The following is a 16,439-nucleotide window of genomic DNA, read 5'->3' as shown; positions in this document are numbered from 1 at the left end:
AGCTGAAGTATCATATCACCTAGAAATGATAAATATATGAAGAATGGAAATGCTAATTACTCTGATTTGTTGTTCTATATTGTATGCCTACAGCACATTATGATTTTGTATTCTACAAATATATCCCAATATTTTTTGTCCATTAAAACTTTCTTTAAAATAGGGAGTGATAGGCAAGATAAATAAATACAGTTGTCTTTCAGAAATACATACTAAATGCTTTCAAAGATTTGTTTCAGAAGAAACTGGGTAAGGAGAAATTGGAGAAGATATGTACACAGAAAACAAGGTGAATATGGGATAGTTCCATCTGGATGATTTGACATATTTTAAATCACATCATTTTTTCAGAAGCAAAGCAAAGGAAACCGGATTTTTTTCTCACACCTCTACTCCTAAGAAATCCATGACACTCTTTCAGGAGTTTGCTGAGTAGGCTATTTTGAGAATCCAGAAATCAGGAAATGATAACATTTTGATTGCCAAAAACTGTGCTTAGAAATTTGTAAGTATTTCTTTACTAAAATTATAAATTTTCATGTCATCTATATACATATATATATCATAAAATAAAACATATACTAGACAAATGATTCAATGAGATTGGAGTTTAAAAGAGTGTAGGACTTTTAAATTTAAAATGAGCTAAAATCTTAAGGACATTAACGCATGAATTCTAATGAATTACATTTTCTGGGGTGTGAGAGTTTCACTGTGAGAGGTCACATGGTATGCATATAAAGAAAAATTGCTGTCTATCTGCCATAAGGGTTTTCATTTCCATCATGAAAATATTCATTTTTCCAAATTTCCAGCCAGGCAGAATTTGATAATTTGTTCTAGCTCAGCTCTGTCTCTATCATGTTATATAACTATATACAGAGCTCAACAATAAATCGAAATATTAGATTAATAGACATTTTGGCTTTGTTAAATTTACCTATCAGAGAACATGACAGCTTCCAACGATTTTGGAAAAATAGTACGAAAAACTTATGCCATATTTTAGGGAAAAACCTGAATGTGAAGAAAATGTACTGGATTAAAACTGCTCTTTGTAAGGCAGCTATTGATAGTATTCTAGTTTCCTTATATCTCATATAATTTTCACATTCATCAAAGCACATACATGGACACATACCTGTGTACCCACATACACACTAAAAACTCAGGTAAAAATAGGGTGACATAAATCATTCCTCTTATCAGATAAAGTCAAAAAATAATTGACAGAATCTCTCAGAACAAGATTTGAAGCCATATGTAAACACATCCACACGAAAATGTAACTGCTCTGTGCTGCCCTTTAAATTTGGCACTTCACAATCTCTTTATGACATCATCCCTCAACATCACCAGGGTGGACATCTAATGCTGAAGTTCTTGCCACATGAAAGAAGAGGAAATGTCTCTTCCACTGCTGTAAGTCTTCTGTGTAATGCCTTTTCGTATTTTGAATGACTACCAGCTCTATGTAGTTATATATTTATATATTTGAATAGACAGAATGTTGGTTCCTGATAACTTTAGAGAGCATTCAGATCCAAATTTTATTGTAAACATATAATATGTCCATCCTAGATTAGGTGTTTTTCTGTGAATTTCAGTCAGTTTGTGTTCTCTTACCATACAATGCCGTATGACCTTGACTACTATCTTTTGGAATCTCAGTATTTTTATAGCGCTATCTTCTTTTAAAAATTATGAAAGCAATTAATGTATAGAAAGCTACTTTGAAATGGAAAGCAGAATATCATATAGTAAGATTGGGGCATCCTAGGAAAATGTTGGTATACTTACATTTATATGTCATGAAAGGTCGACCGTTATAATTTTCTGACAAGAAGAGTTGTCTAATCCCCAAATGTAGGATGCATTCATTTTGGATAGGATCCTTGATGTTGAAAATCATGTCAAAAACTGTTTTGGAGTCAAGAAAAGTTCTACCTCTCAGTATTGCTTTGAAAGAGCCACTCTTCTTGTTGACCATATTCCAAAAGAGCCAAATGTAAGCATACGGACTTTGAGCTAGCTAGCAACTACTACTCCTGTAGATTGAGTTGATCCATAGGTGATAGCCAGAATTCAACACATTTTACCTAGAAAAAGTGAACCGAATTTGGCCCAGAGCTTTAGCTCAGTGGTTTTGGTACTGGCTTCGCAAACGCAAGGTCCAGAGTTCAATTCCCCACATGACAAATGAAAAAAAAAAATGTGAACCTGAAATATTAGTTCTTTTTTTCTTTTATGTGTGCCAGGGATCGACCTTGAGACCTTGCACTTGGGAGACAAGCTCCAGAACCACTGTGCTAAACCCCGGCCCCATTATCATATTACCTCAAAGAAAATGGTAAATGTGAATAAGAAAAGAAAATTAATGTTCCATGGAAATAGCTGCATGATATAAACTGTTGATTTATCAGACAAATGGGAATGCACGTGACCTCAAACTTAGAATGAAAATTTAGAAAAGATTTTATTCTGCAATGCAAATTATAAAATATTAGTTCAAAAATGTTAGTGTGAATTTTTTGTGATGTTTTCATTGCAGGCACGTCACTTTTTCCAAAATAACTTTAAATATACAGTAGTTTGAAAGTAAAACAATGAGTTTTACCTATAAATTACAACTCAGGTCCTAAAAAGAGCTTCTCAAATCACTAACGTTTTTATAAAGTCATTTTAGTTTGATACTGCCTATATCTTGCCTCACAACGGCCTCAGGCTTATGTCACCATTGCATATCAACTCTTTGACATTCAATGTCTTCAGTAAAACCCTCTGTGTCTTTCTCTGCCCCCATCTGAACAATATTCCTATCTTCTTGCCCTATCTAAAATCCTGCTCTATCTCCAAGGATACTGGTTTGGTAGCCTTCCAGGTCTAGAGCTGTTTTCCTTCCCACATTCCCTCCTCCTACTAGACCTAGAAGTGCAATGGCTGTTGGAGTTCTTTCCTCAGTGCCACTTCTGGGCCATTTTCCTGCCCGACTTTCATAAAATAACTCTCCTTTTAATCTTCTGTCATCAGATTCTCTCACCTGTTACTGTTCTTTGTTTTATCATTAAATTAATTCTCTGGTAACTTTCATCTGCTATTATTTTCCCTTTGTCCCACTATCTTTTCATTCAACTGGACCCTTCTTGTCTTAATTCCTGGTGACCTTACCATATGGGTGATCATTTTCATATCTAACATTTCAAATCTTTGATCTCTTTTTCAGTTTGACTCCCACTTTAGTAGTTAATTTAAATAGACATGCCTTCAAAACCTCAAAAGCAAACTATTCACTATTTAACCCACTATTCAAGTACCTTTCACACCACTACTCCCACATTTTTTCCACTCCTCTAACCCTCTAAGACCAATAGTTAATTCAACTACCTTTTCATTTTCATAGGAATCCCCTGTCCATGGCATTGCTTGAATTTTTTTTTTATATTGGATTCTTTAAGATTCATGATGTATCAGCAAAATCATTCTCACATTATTTCTCATTTCCTGTTACACCAATGTTCTTAAGACAAAGTAGCATTTTTGCCTTCATGGAGATGATTGAAATCTCTGACTCAGGAAAGTCTGAAATGAACAGCTCATGACTGGATACAAAAAGGCTGGGTGCTGCACAAGTGCAAGGACACGAGTTCTATCCCCAGTACCAAAAATCAAAAAAGAAGAAGCCTGGGTGTCAGGCCTGGCTTTGGGGCACCACTAGTTTTAATTCCTTAACTCTCAACAAGAGGGTTTGATTTGAGGAGGGCATAACACTTCTAATTGTTTCAGATTAGAAATACATTTAAGATTGATCCAAACACTCTATACTATGTACATATATCCTAACCTCATTCTGTACCCCATAAATATATATTTATTATAATTTGTCAATAAAATATAAGAAATGGATTTAAGCAATTTAACCAAGCCATACGACAACAACTAAATCAACAGAGACGTATCAGATAGCAATGTTTCCTTGGTATTGTGTGAAGTTAATATTAGTTGACACTGAGTAAAATGAAAAATGGAAAGAAAATATTTCTACTTTTAATTTTCTTTCTTTTCTTTTTCTTTTTTTGGTTCTCGAGACAGGGTCTCTGTAGTCTAGGATGAACTATATTCTGGAGCTAAGGGATTTCTTTTTTTGGAAGTAAAATCAGAATCAGAGAGGATATTTGGATTTCAGATCATTGTGGTTGCCTGATTTCAATGGAGGGGCTCTTCTGATGTAGCAGACAGCAGGGAATCTCATAGCACTGTAGTACTAGGAGCAATTCCAGGAGAAGCTGGAAGATTCCTGTAGACATACCCAGTGCTCAGGAAATTCTGTCCGTTTGTTGATTTGTGGTGAAAAAATATTCGTTAAGACATTGATGGCGTGCTTAAATGAGGACTATGCCAGAAAGCAGAATGACATGTCTTTAATGTGCTTTAAGCTCAAAATTTTGGTAGATGATGGCAGAAGCAGGAGCCTATCCTATCCCAGCACAGCATGGTTCTCATGGAGCCTCCTGGTTCTCATGACCTTGATTAAGCCCTACCCTTTGTGTTCAATGAGTCTCATGATTCTTCTCCACCATGAGAATACTGAAGAAGTGATGCACAGTCATTTATAGAAATAGGATGAATAAACAACTACAGACAACAAAAGCACAAATGGATATTTAGAAAAAAGGAAAAAGTATGACTATTATACATACTCCTCATAATGAGTAGACAAAGAGCCCAGAAACATGTATGGACAATCATTTTCTCCTTTTCTTCTTTCCCAGTAAGTTAGGAAGTCTGTAGAGTTTGTGATAAACCACTCTAAACTGGTAATTATGAACTATGTGCACTGAGCCTTCAAAGTCCCATAAAAATTAATACTCAGCTAGCCATGGTTGTGCATGACTCTAATCCTAGCAATGTGGGAGGTTGAGGCAGGAGGATCCTCAGCTTGTTCCCAACCTGTGCAAGATGGGAAATACAAAATAAAAATGGAAAAGGGCTGGTGATGTAGTTCAAGCCTCAGCATCAGAAAAGATGAAAGGCAATACTCAGCCTGTCACTCTAGCTCCTCTGTGTAATGGCTCCAGCCATGCATCTCCTCCTTCCATGATTAACTAAGTTAGGAAGCATTCATCTAACACAATGTTCATACCAATCTGAAAACAGAGCTTGAGCCCTCACTGGGCACCTGGCAAGCATTGCATTTGCAGGCCTTGATCATCACCCTGCAGAGACACATCCTAACCCACTCAGTTGTGAGAGTGTCCATGCATTGAGGGATTGCTAGGAACATTGCTTAATTAGCAGTAGGACAAACGTGACATTTTTATGTAGCAAAATGGCAGAATCCCAATGTACAAAATTTCCACTATTAGGACTGGGAAGTAATGTTCTTAGCTTTGGTGAAAATACCAAAAGTTATTTCCCATAGACATCTCATGTATATCAGCAGAAAATGGGCCCCTCTAAACTGTTTTCTAAGCACATTAAATGATTATGAATGTGGTAATAAGTAGGAGGAAGAGGTAACAGTATTGACAACATCATCAAACAATGTGCATATGAAGGTGCATACCTGTAATCCCAGCACTTGGGAGGCTGAGGTAGGAGGATCACCATGAGTTTGAGGCCAGCCTGGGATATATAGTAAGCTCAAGGACAGCCCAGACTATATAAGGAGAACCTACCTAAAAAATACCAAACACAATATCATGAAGTCTTCTTAAGGGCTTCTTAATTTCCACTGCCTGAACTACAGGTTCTGTGTAGTCTGCTTCATTTCTCCTGTGCACACTTCTCAAAATTATAAGCACCTGCTCTGTTATTATTTTGAAGAAACAGTAGGAATACAATATTTTATGTAACTTCTACTGGGTTGTTAGGTAGAAAGAGTGAAGCCTTGCCTGAATTGATCTGCCTGATTTCAGGGCACCTTAACAGGGCATATTATCAGGTTGTCATTTGTCTTGACAGCCTAAGCAGTAGCTCATTCCCTTGTCACTCCAGGAGGAAACCTTTGTCATTGTATTCTGTCCTACTGAGATTCCCAGTATACTCAGAGGAGAAATGTGAACTGTAGTTGTATCAACTCTAGAAAGGCAAACTGTAGATCACAGAGAAAGTAGGCAGATGATAATTCAGCACAGATATCTCTCTTGTCCCCTGTCCAGGATACCTTCAAAGATGTCTACATCCTGAAATCCTTTTATTTAATCTTCACAGGAAACATGAAGTCAGAATTCAATTCAATCTTTTGAAAATATTGGAAGGAGTTTAATAATGTGACTTATATGTATCAACGTATGATCTCTGCTTAAATGTTTTTGATGGTCAAGAAACAATGAAAAAGGTTAGTACAGGCACAAAAATTAATTTTGAGTCCTGGTGCTTCTATTTATTATTACGCCTGTTATGTCCAGCAGGTAGCTAGTTCTCCATGACAAAGAATTATCATCTGAGTTGATTTCTACTGGCACAGGTGCATCGAACAAGAATTAAACCAATAATACATGCTCCATATATGATAGATAAGGGATGAATGGATAACATATGGACAAAGGAAAATTTTGGTTTCACAATTACTAATAATTATGAAGTCAGTATTCCTGTACTTCAACTAAGATATTTTGTGACCTGAAGTTTCAAATTTCCTGTTGCTGCAAAAGGTCATTTTACTTTTGTTATTATATAAGTATATACTTTGTATTTGGAGAATTGCTAACTCATTTCTGATTTTTGAAAACCTATATCTTGCTTCATACAATAGTGGCCCTAAAAATTAAAAAAAGCAAAGTAAAATAAAACCTCTGTTAAACTATGAAAAAATGGCTGGAATCAGTTTGGTTTCAACAAGGTTGTTATGCACATTCCTCCTTTTTAGGGATATCCTAAATAACTGGCGATAATAGCTTTTGTTTGTGTCTATGTCATGTATATGTTAGCCTTATAATTCCATCTAATACCATGTACCACATTCAATTATTCAACAGACCAGCCAGATTTTGGGGGCCTAAAAAAGAAAAAAAGTAAAAAGTGAAAAGACCAGATAAATCTTACTGATTGTACTGAGACACATTTTAGAGTTTCACATTATTACAGGATCCAGTGCTGCTTTACACTGTATTCATCAATAAGATTCTCTTTACAAAATTACTGAGTACTTTGTTTAAGAAAAATCTACATATACTAAATACTTTTTAAGCACCAAACTTGTCTTATTGGAGAGGAGTGCTGTGGATATACATATTATTCTCATTATATTCATTAAGAAATATGAACACAGAGAGGCAGAGCGATTTACATATTTACACATTTACACATTTTCACATCCAGAGCCCAGATATTCGGGGTCAGTGAAACTTATTTCCAAGCTACAGCAGCCTGGAGATAGTTTTTTGAGAGATTAAGTTTATTAAGGCTAGTTACTAGGTATTAACATGGAAGCATAGGATTGATTGTCCCTTAGTAGTGAAAGCGGTTGACTGTGCTTTTTGACAGAATTCCATGGGAGGGATGTTCAGTTCAACAGCCCCAGCTGGCCAAATCCTTTGTGGCATCATACAAGGTTAACAGCACTTCCCTGCAAAAATCCCACAGGAGGAGCATGCAAATCAACAGTCCATACTGCCCCATATCCCATGGGAGACATGACCCAACAATGCCACCTAGCAGATTTAGCGGTGGCTAGTTAGACGAAGTAATTCACGGCAGCTCTGCACTAGGTTACCGCAGGGAGAGGGATGGTTCATAGAAGAACCTACATTACAGTGACACCATTAGCACTCTTGGTCTCATTGTGTGGCCGGCACTCCCCAAAATGAGTGGTGCAGCATAGTCAGAAAGATAGGCTGCCCAATCCTCACCTTCCTTCAGGTGACATTTATCAAAACAGTCCAGTACTTGTCCACTTACTATGTTTCCTGGATTTGACATGAGGCTTGGAATTAGAGAAAGGGTGCTACAGGGATGTGGTGCAAAATGTCCTGTTTTTATCCTCAGGGACAACACACACACATTCTGCACGTAGAAACGAATTGACCACATGGGACTACAATGCTGAACTCCTGACTCCCGTCACAGGGCACTCTCTCCTGTGTGGGAGCCACATGGAAATGTTATTCCCTACACAAGATGAAATCCCTTCACCAGTTGTAGCAGGATGGTTACTATACTACACTATACAGATGGAAGACATATATATATATATAGTTACCATATAATTATAATATATAATGAAATATTATATAACATATAACGATAAAAATATATTTATTATGATAATATGATGTTAATCGGTTTAATATACATATATTTATATAATATATTAATATATCATAATACAGAATATAAGTTAATATATGTACCAATAAAATTAATATATTATAATATATATCAATTTTTGGCACCTTTTAGGAATACAATATAATGACATTCATCCCTGGTAATTTGTGCCTTTACATAATATATCTTGGTTCTTGTTTTTCCCCATTTCCCTGCCCTGCCTTCAACCTCTCCACTCCTCCACCCCTCCCTATTTTGATGTGTATATTAAGCACAGGACAATGCAGTTGAAAATGACTGATTACTGATTGGGATAACAAAGACAGGGAACTAGTAACACCATTGATCATACATCTACAATGGAATAAAAAAAACTATCCTCCATCCATTAATAACTGAAAATTCTCACTTGTGTGACATGGAAACAGGCACCAGAATTTTAAAATGATTATCATAATAATAAAGTACAAAAGTAGGTGATTTCTTTTTTCAATATCATGCATCAGTTAGAGATTTTAATACTAATGTATTACTCCACAGAGAGATTTAAAACCATGTGTCAGTGTAAAGTAGTATGTTTCAGAGGTAATAGGTGTTGTTTTGTAGACATTAGGTAAATTTTCAGTAGTATTTCATTGTTATGGTTTAGACTTTAAATGCACCCCCCATCTCATGTGTTTGGAAGGTGATTGGATCACAGTGCTCTATACTCCCCAGTGGATCTGCCTATTGAGGTGGTCAGTAGCTAAATGTGCTGTTAGGGCTGGGACGTGGTCGGAGGTGAGTCACTGAAGGTGTGACCTGGAAGAGGGTGCTCCTGTCTCTGGATTCTCTTCTCCCTCTCTGCTTCCTGGCTGACATGAGGTGAGCACCTTTCCTCTGCTGTGCCCCTCTGCTGTGCCCCTCTGCTGTGGCATCTTTGCCTTGAAGCCAGCCCATCAAGAACAGAAGGCAAGAGCCAAGGGTAGCCTCTTCTGCTTTAAGTTTTGGGAGTTGGGTGCTATGTCACAGTGACAAGAAATTTACTGGAGACCCCTTCATTTAGGTTCTAGTACCCTACCCAACATAAGATGCGGGCCTGAGAAATAAGTACATTAAGAGACAGAACTAGGAGAGAGATAGGGATGTGCCAGGATGGCCAACAACTGACAAAGGCACTGGCCAATCACAGGCAGTGACTTTTATTCGCAATCATTTGGAGTAAAGCTAAGCTACATGCAGTTTCTATGGAAATTAATGTAAGCAAAGTTCCTAAAGGATAAGACAGAGCATTCTCAAATTAGGAACAGAATAGACCAAATATATGGTTGCAATTATAATATTGTCCTTCTAGGAAAAAGTATTTAATTGTGGGAACAGAATTTGTGTGCAAGTTATTGTGATCTTGGCAGGTAGGCTTCAGCCAGACTCACTTGTCAGAACAAGCCAATTGTGGGGTTAACTCTTTACAGCCTGATTTGGGAATAATCAGTATTAAGGTTCCTGCCAAATTAATTGATGTATTTCCTTTATTTAATATCATACATCTTTAAGGCTTTTAATATTGATATAATTATCTACTGAGAGACTTAAAATTACATGTCAAATTTAACATGTGCATTGCAGAGATAGTAGGTATTGTAGACTACTCAGGTAAATTTTAGGTTTCACTTAACATATATTGACTCTGCATATTAATGAGGTTCACCACATACTTACTCCTGACATGATGTCCAGGAGGAGGCTGCCTACTGTGGGACTTTGTACACCTTTGCCATGTGCACATAGCTCCTGTGAACCTTGGCTTACTCTAGAAACAAAGGCTAAGCCTTCGTTTGTAACTATAACAGAGACAGCTATTTTTAGAAAATCAGTTTGCCCCTGTAAATTTAGACAAGACAAAGACATCAGGCTGAGAAACTCACTTGAGATTCTCCCTGCCATACAGCTTGCTTGATGTGTGTCCTGCCCTGTAGCCTTCACAATGTTATCAGTAAAACTTCTGCCTTACTTTGTTATGAGTTTCTCATTCTGCACCAGACAGACTTTTGGTTTTAAGCCAGCCTCATTTCAACCCTTGCATTTCTGCTGGAGTGGGAAGACAAGCAAGGGAAACAGAGGGACTCCTCTTGAAGGGACTCCATCTACTTCAGCCTCCACCTGATGCAACAAGTATGATATTTCCATACCACAACTACAACACACTAAACAAATCCAATCACTCTTTCCCCAAATCTATCCTAGGTTCTATTTTCAGGTCAATGTATTTTAGCCTCCACATATGAGAGAGAACAGCAGTATTAACTTTTCTGTGTTCAGCTTATTTCATTTAACAGCACATCCTCCAGTTCTGTCCATTTTGCCTAAAAGACTGTTTCATTCTTCTTTGTGGCTTAAAAACACTGCCTTGTGTACATACATCATACTGTCTGTATCCATTCATCTTTTGATGGGCATCAAGACTAATTTCATACCTTAGCCGTGGTGAACAGGGCTCCAATAAACATGTATGCAGAATCATTTTTACAAGGCTGTAAAATTTCATTTTAATTTTGTTTGAGTATATACCAGAGGTGGGATAGATGGACCAAATAAATCATGTGGTCAATCTGTTTTTAACTGTCTATGGATACATAAATCAACACTGATGAGAAAATAGACAAAAAATACACCCATCACTTTCCTGCCAGTAGTTGTTTTGGGGTACAAACGCAGAGGAAAAGGAAATAATACTGATAGAAAGAACTCAAAGTTTACATATGATAGTACAATTCAATAGAAAATAGCCCTATAGCAAATATTATTAAATTTCATATTCTAGTATAGGTAGTATGCATTATTGGTATTAATAATAGGTAATATTTATGAAGCATTTTCTAAAGGTCAGGAAATATTACAAGGCAGCGTTTCTCAGCCCCATTGTAAGAAAAGACCTCCAGAAATCTCATGTGTAGATATTCAGATTGAATTTTTTGGTATGAGGACAAGTTTTGTGAATATTTAAGAACTTCTACAAGTAAGTATATTGACTAATGACATTGGGAACTATAGTCTACATAATTAGACAGGTTTATAAAAACTTTTTCTACAAGTAACTTATAATGTAATAAAATAAATGTAATAAAAATTTATAAGATAATTATTGTCCCCATTTTACCAATAAGGACACTGCCTAGGAAAACTTACAAGATTTCTCAAATTATTGATTTTAAAACATTTTTCTTGGTTGAACATTAGATGAGGTAAGAGAATATGAACACAATTTGCTTCCAGATAGCTGAAGTATGAGAATTGTATTTTATGTATCAGAAAGGATAGAGGTGAAAACTAGTTATTTAGGCATAAAAATTTTGGGACTGAAACTTATATTCATGGCTTCCCTGTATCTAAATTTCTCAACAATTCATAAGAGGGTTCATAATCAGAAAATATCAAAGCAGTATTAGCAGAACATTTTGTAATGAAAAACAAAATTATAAACAAAGAGTAAAGATGTCCTCTCCCTTTTTCCTTTTGCCCTCACTCCTTCCCTCCACTCTTTCTTTCTTTCTTTTGATCTAACCTACAGACTTTGTACTAAACTATACCCTCCTTCTTTTTTATTGTTTTTATTTTTTGGAGCCATGAGTTGCTAAGTTACCCAGGCTGGGTTTGAACTTGGTTTCCTCCAGCCTCTGTCCTTTAGAGTGTTGGGATTGCAGGTTTGCTCACCTACACCCAGCCAAAGAGGTGCTTTCTACATCTTATGAGATTGTATGGAGATGATACAAACAAATGTGTATGAAATATATAATTTATATTATTAATTTGCAGTTCATTATTTATTAAGCATTGGTGCAGTGTACATTGTTACTACATTTGTGATCCATGATCTCATAAAATAAAATCTCATTCTATAGTTTGTCTCTTCCTTCTGATGGAGAATAAATGTGCAGGAGAACAGAGTTGAAGGGAGGGCAGGGGAATGGGGAAAAAGAATAACCAACATTGATTAGGTAATGGTACAAAATTCCAATGATATATGCCATTATATTGTGATCTTTTTTTTTTTTTTTTTTTGGTACCGGGAATTGAACTTGGGACCTAGCATTTGTGAGGCAGGTGACAGAACCACTGAGCTAAATCCCCAGCCCAATGCCATTATATTGTATACCTAAAATGTACCAATAAATTTATTAAAAAAGAAATACCAATTTCTTGAATTATGTAGGTACTAGTTTCTATCTGATTAAAGAGGAAGTTATGTTGCAAATAACATTAGATTATATATTTAAATTAATAGCCAATTTTATTGATTAGTAAAATAGTAAAAATAGGTGATACTAATGAACTATTTTCTAATTGTTAGAAATAACAGAAGAAGTGATACACCAATCTTGACAGATATGTTGATAAGCTTGGTTTAGTTTAATCAGAGTATTTGTATTTTTAACATTTCTCGTTTGATATATTGATATATGAAACTGAAAAGCACTAATCTATGCATATAATTATTTTTGTTTTTATTTCCTTTTATTTTTCCTTTGTGGTGATGTGGATTGATCCTGTGGTCTTGTACATGGCCGGCAAGTGCTCTACCATCCTGCTATACTCTCAGCACTGGGAGTTTTCAAAACTTTCTTCAAAACAGCTGCATAAGTAAATATTGTTTCTGCATTATAATAGATGAAAGTGCAAAATGTGTTTGTTATTTCCTGTACTCCCAAGGCTTCCAAATTATATCATAGTGCAAACTGACAAAATAATGAACTTGTGTTTCCTTCAGGTAGCTGAAGTGAGAGCCTATAATCCATGTTTCAAGAAAGATTTACTTAAAAGTCTATTAACCAAGGATAGGAGGAAGGTCAGGTCTCAAACCTGGGCATTGAGCTGACCATGGTGCCCAACCCCTTCACTTACAGGTAAATGCTTTGTGATCAGAAAAACAATGAAATAGCATTTCCAGGTTACTTAACAATGTAGTTTCAAGGGAAAACAACCATGTATCTATCTTCATGGCACAAATCTTACCAATATATGGGCTGGAAATAAATGAACCTGTGGAGAAAAAATAAACAGTTTAAAAAGTATTTCTTAACCTTTCATTACTTTGGGGGAAGTGCTGAGGATTGACTATAAAGTTATACACCCACCCCTGTTTTCTTTTTAAATTTTGAGACGGGGTTTTGCTAAATCATTGTTTCCCAGATTGGGTTCAAAATTGCAATCCTCCTGTCTCAGGCTCCTAGACTGTTGGAATTACAGGTGTATGCCCCCATGCCTAGCTGTGTTTCATTATTTTTTCATCACTGACTTTTGCAATGTAAACTAATGCCACATTTATGGTTAGTGATATGATTATGTGCATTAAAGGAAACAAAGTTTCACAAAGACCAAGGATAAAAATTATGCATGAATTATTTCATAAAAGGAAAGCAATTTGAGTGGACACTGACTTGAATGAAAGAGGGAAAACAGAAATTCAAGAATGATGAAATATTTCTGGGTGATAACAGTCACATGCCTATACTTATCAGCAAACTATCACATTAGTTTAGTGTTCAGATGATATAGTCATTACTTTTGTGAACTTGTATTAAATATAATTATAGGATTATCGTACCTTGGTTTTAGATAAATGTAAGTTTGAATGCTTATTAGTAGCCATTAGAATATTTATCTGAAAGGGGACAGGATATTATTTACTCTTTACTTTTAATTAAATAGGAGACTATATTTTGCTGTGATCATGGATTTCTTAGTTGCTAATATTTTGGGGTATAACGTTGTTGAGTGTCTGTAAAGTAGGTGGGTACAGAAGAATGTGAATAACACAAAGACCATCAATGAAAAAGTTCTCATTGCTTTTCAGCCTTTTGGCAAATGTCAAGTGCAAAAGTTCCCTAGAAAATTGTTTTTATCATCATTGAGAAATATTGATGAAGGTGTATGGACTCTGAGTGTGAATAATTTGCGTTTGAAAACATGAATCTAAAATACTTTAAAAAAATTGTGTACTTGTTTATGTGCATCTTTTCTTCCAAATTTTTTTTTTCCTCCCAAAGGTGTTCAAGCAATACAGAAACAGAAAATCTAACACAGGTCTCTGAATTCCTTCTCTTGGGCATCTCTGAGGATCCAGACCTGCAGCCCATCCTCTTTGGACTGTTCCTGTTCATGTATCTGGTCACAGTGCCTGGAAACCTGCTCATCATCCTGGCTGTCAGCTCTGACTCCCACCTCCACACACCCTTGTACTTCTTCCTCTCCAACCTGTCCTTGCTTAATATCAGTTTCACCTCCACCATGGTCCCAAAGATGATCATGGATGTCCAGAGTGACAGCAGAGTCATCTATGTGGCCTGCCAACACAGATGTCTCTTTTTCACATGTTTGTATGTATGGACGATAGGCTTCTGACTGTGATGGCCTAGGACTGGTTTGTGACCATCTGCCACCCCCTGCAGTATGCAGTCATTATGAATCCTCACCATTGTTGCTTCTTAGTTGTGCTGTCTTTTTTGTTTCACCTCTTGGACTCTCAGCTCCACAATTTAATTGTCTTACAATTTACTTACTTCAAGGATGTGGTCATTTCCAATTTCTTCTGTGACCCTGCTCAGCTCCTTAATCTTGACTGTTCTGACAACTTTTCCAGTAACAATTTTAAGTACAATGCTTTTGTGGTTTTTGGATTTCTTCCCATTTCAGGGATTATTTTTTATCTTACTATAAGTTATTTCTTCCATTCTGAGAATTCCAACACCAAGAGGGAAATGTAAAGCCTTCTCCACTTGTGGGTCTCAAATGTCAGTTGTTGCTTATATTATGGAACAAGGATTGGTGTGTACTTTGGTTCTGCTGCATTAAAATCTCCCACAAATTGTTTGGTGGCCTCAGTCATTTACACTTTGGTCACTCCAATGCTAAATCCATTTATGTACAGGCTGAGGAAGAAGGACATTTAAAGAAGCTTGAGAAGGCTCCACAGTAGAAAATTCAAATCTTAAGATCAGAGATATTCAATATGAATACAGAATTAAAAAGGCAGGAAAATTAAGGATTTATACCTGTACATTCTGCTTCTGTGATCACATTGTTTTTGTATTAGATAATTTTAAATTCTCATCACAAATTTATCATGGTAAAATATTGTTAGGTAGTGTTTGAGCATGGGAAGTTTTGGGACTTTTAATGAATACCAAGTTTTACTTTGTGAAGATGAACAATTCCTGTAAGTGTATTTTGGAGTGGGGTGTATATATCATAGTGCGAATATAATGGCACTGAGAGCTGCACTTGAAAATAGTGAATATTATCTGGTTAATTAAAAATTTTACCACAATAGAAATGGAAGCAAAAAACCCCAGAGAAATCTTGAAAAGAAACAAAAGAAATGAATATATAACTCACATGCTCTCTGATTATAAGAATGCCCCAAATTTAATGGAGATTAATTTTTTTTCTTCCATTAGTATTAGAAAGTCCTTAGATAGTGTGATGGACCAATTTGGTTAATTATGAGCTCTGTGCATTGAGTCTTCAAGGTCATGTAATAGTGATTATTCAATCCATGTCTCCAGAAGTTTTCCATGGCTTCAGTCCAGCAAGTACCCTACCTGTGTCTCTTCCTCTTACAGTTGCCTGTGTCCAAAAGCTCCTGTATGAGACTGCATTAAGACTATTCTGAGAACAGAGGGGTTTCATTGGGAATTAGGTAGAGAAGGTATATTGGATTTTCTGTGTTGTCATGAACATGCAGAAAAGTAGCACAAATCACCAAATGGTGAAAGACATGAAGGATGGAAGAAGGACTATCAGGTACATTGAGTGTTCATCATCAGGTCAACAATTCACACTGGCTAGACAAATAGGAGAACATCTACATGCAACATTGTACCCGTGAGGGCTGTAGAATTTTTGTGTATGATTGTGGTTGGGGTTCAAAAATCACACCCAAGGTTTTGATTTCCTCCCATGTTGGTTCTTCTTTTCAAAGATATCCCATGCAGACAATAGAAAATGGGGTTCTCCAAGCTATTTCCTGAGTACTTCAAAAGGATTATGAAGGATATTTTGAAGATGAGGATAAGCATGACAATAATCATAAGCTCATGTATCATTATTGATACATTTCTGAGTGCCAAGTGTTCTATTTAGATTGTTTTAATTCGTCTACATAGTCTTTCCAATGCTACAAATGCCACATTCTT

The 16,439-nt window shown here is 36.1% G+C and overlaps 1 long non-coding RNA gene across 1 annotated transcript; it reads left to right on the top strand.

Annotated features, from left to right (window-relative positions):
- The first annotated feature begins 1,314 nt into the window (after positions 1-1,314).
- LOC101719383 (uncharacterized) lies at positions 1,315-15,068 on the top strand. The gene is made up of 4 exons (XR_015451209.1): positions 1,315-1,422; positions 6,211-6,337; positions 13,013-13,148; positions 14,292-15,068. It is a non-coding gene; the product is annotated as an uncharacterized LOC101719383 (long non-coding RNA).
- Positions 15,069-16,439: the final 1,371 nt, after the last annotated feature.

Source organism: Heterocephalus glaber, unplaced genomic scaffold (genome assembly GCF_053883595.1).
Source record: "Heterocephalus glaber isolate CG9 unplaced genomic scaffold, H.glaber_assembly_v1.0 deba00001244, whole genome shotgun sequence".
NCBI lineage: Eukaryota > Metazoa > Chordata > Mammalia > Rodentia > Bathyergidae > Heterocephalus > Heterocephalus glaber.
The sequence above is the reverse complement of the archived record's forward strand: the minus strand, read 5'-3'. Positions and strand labels throughout refer to the sequence as shown.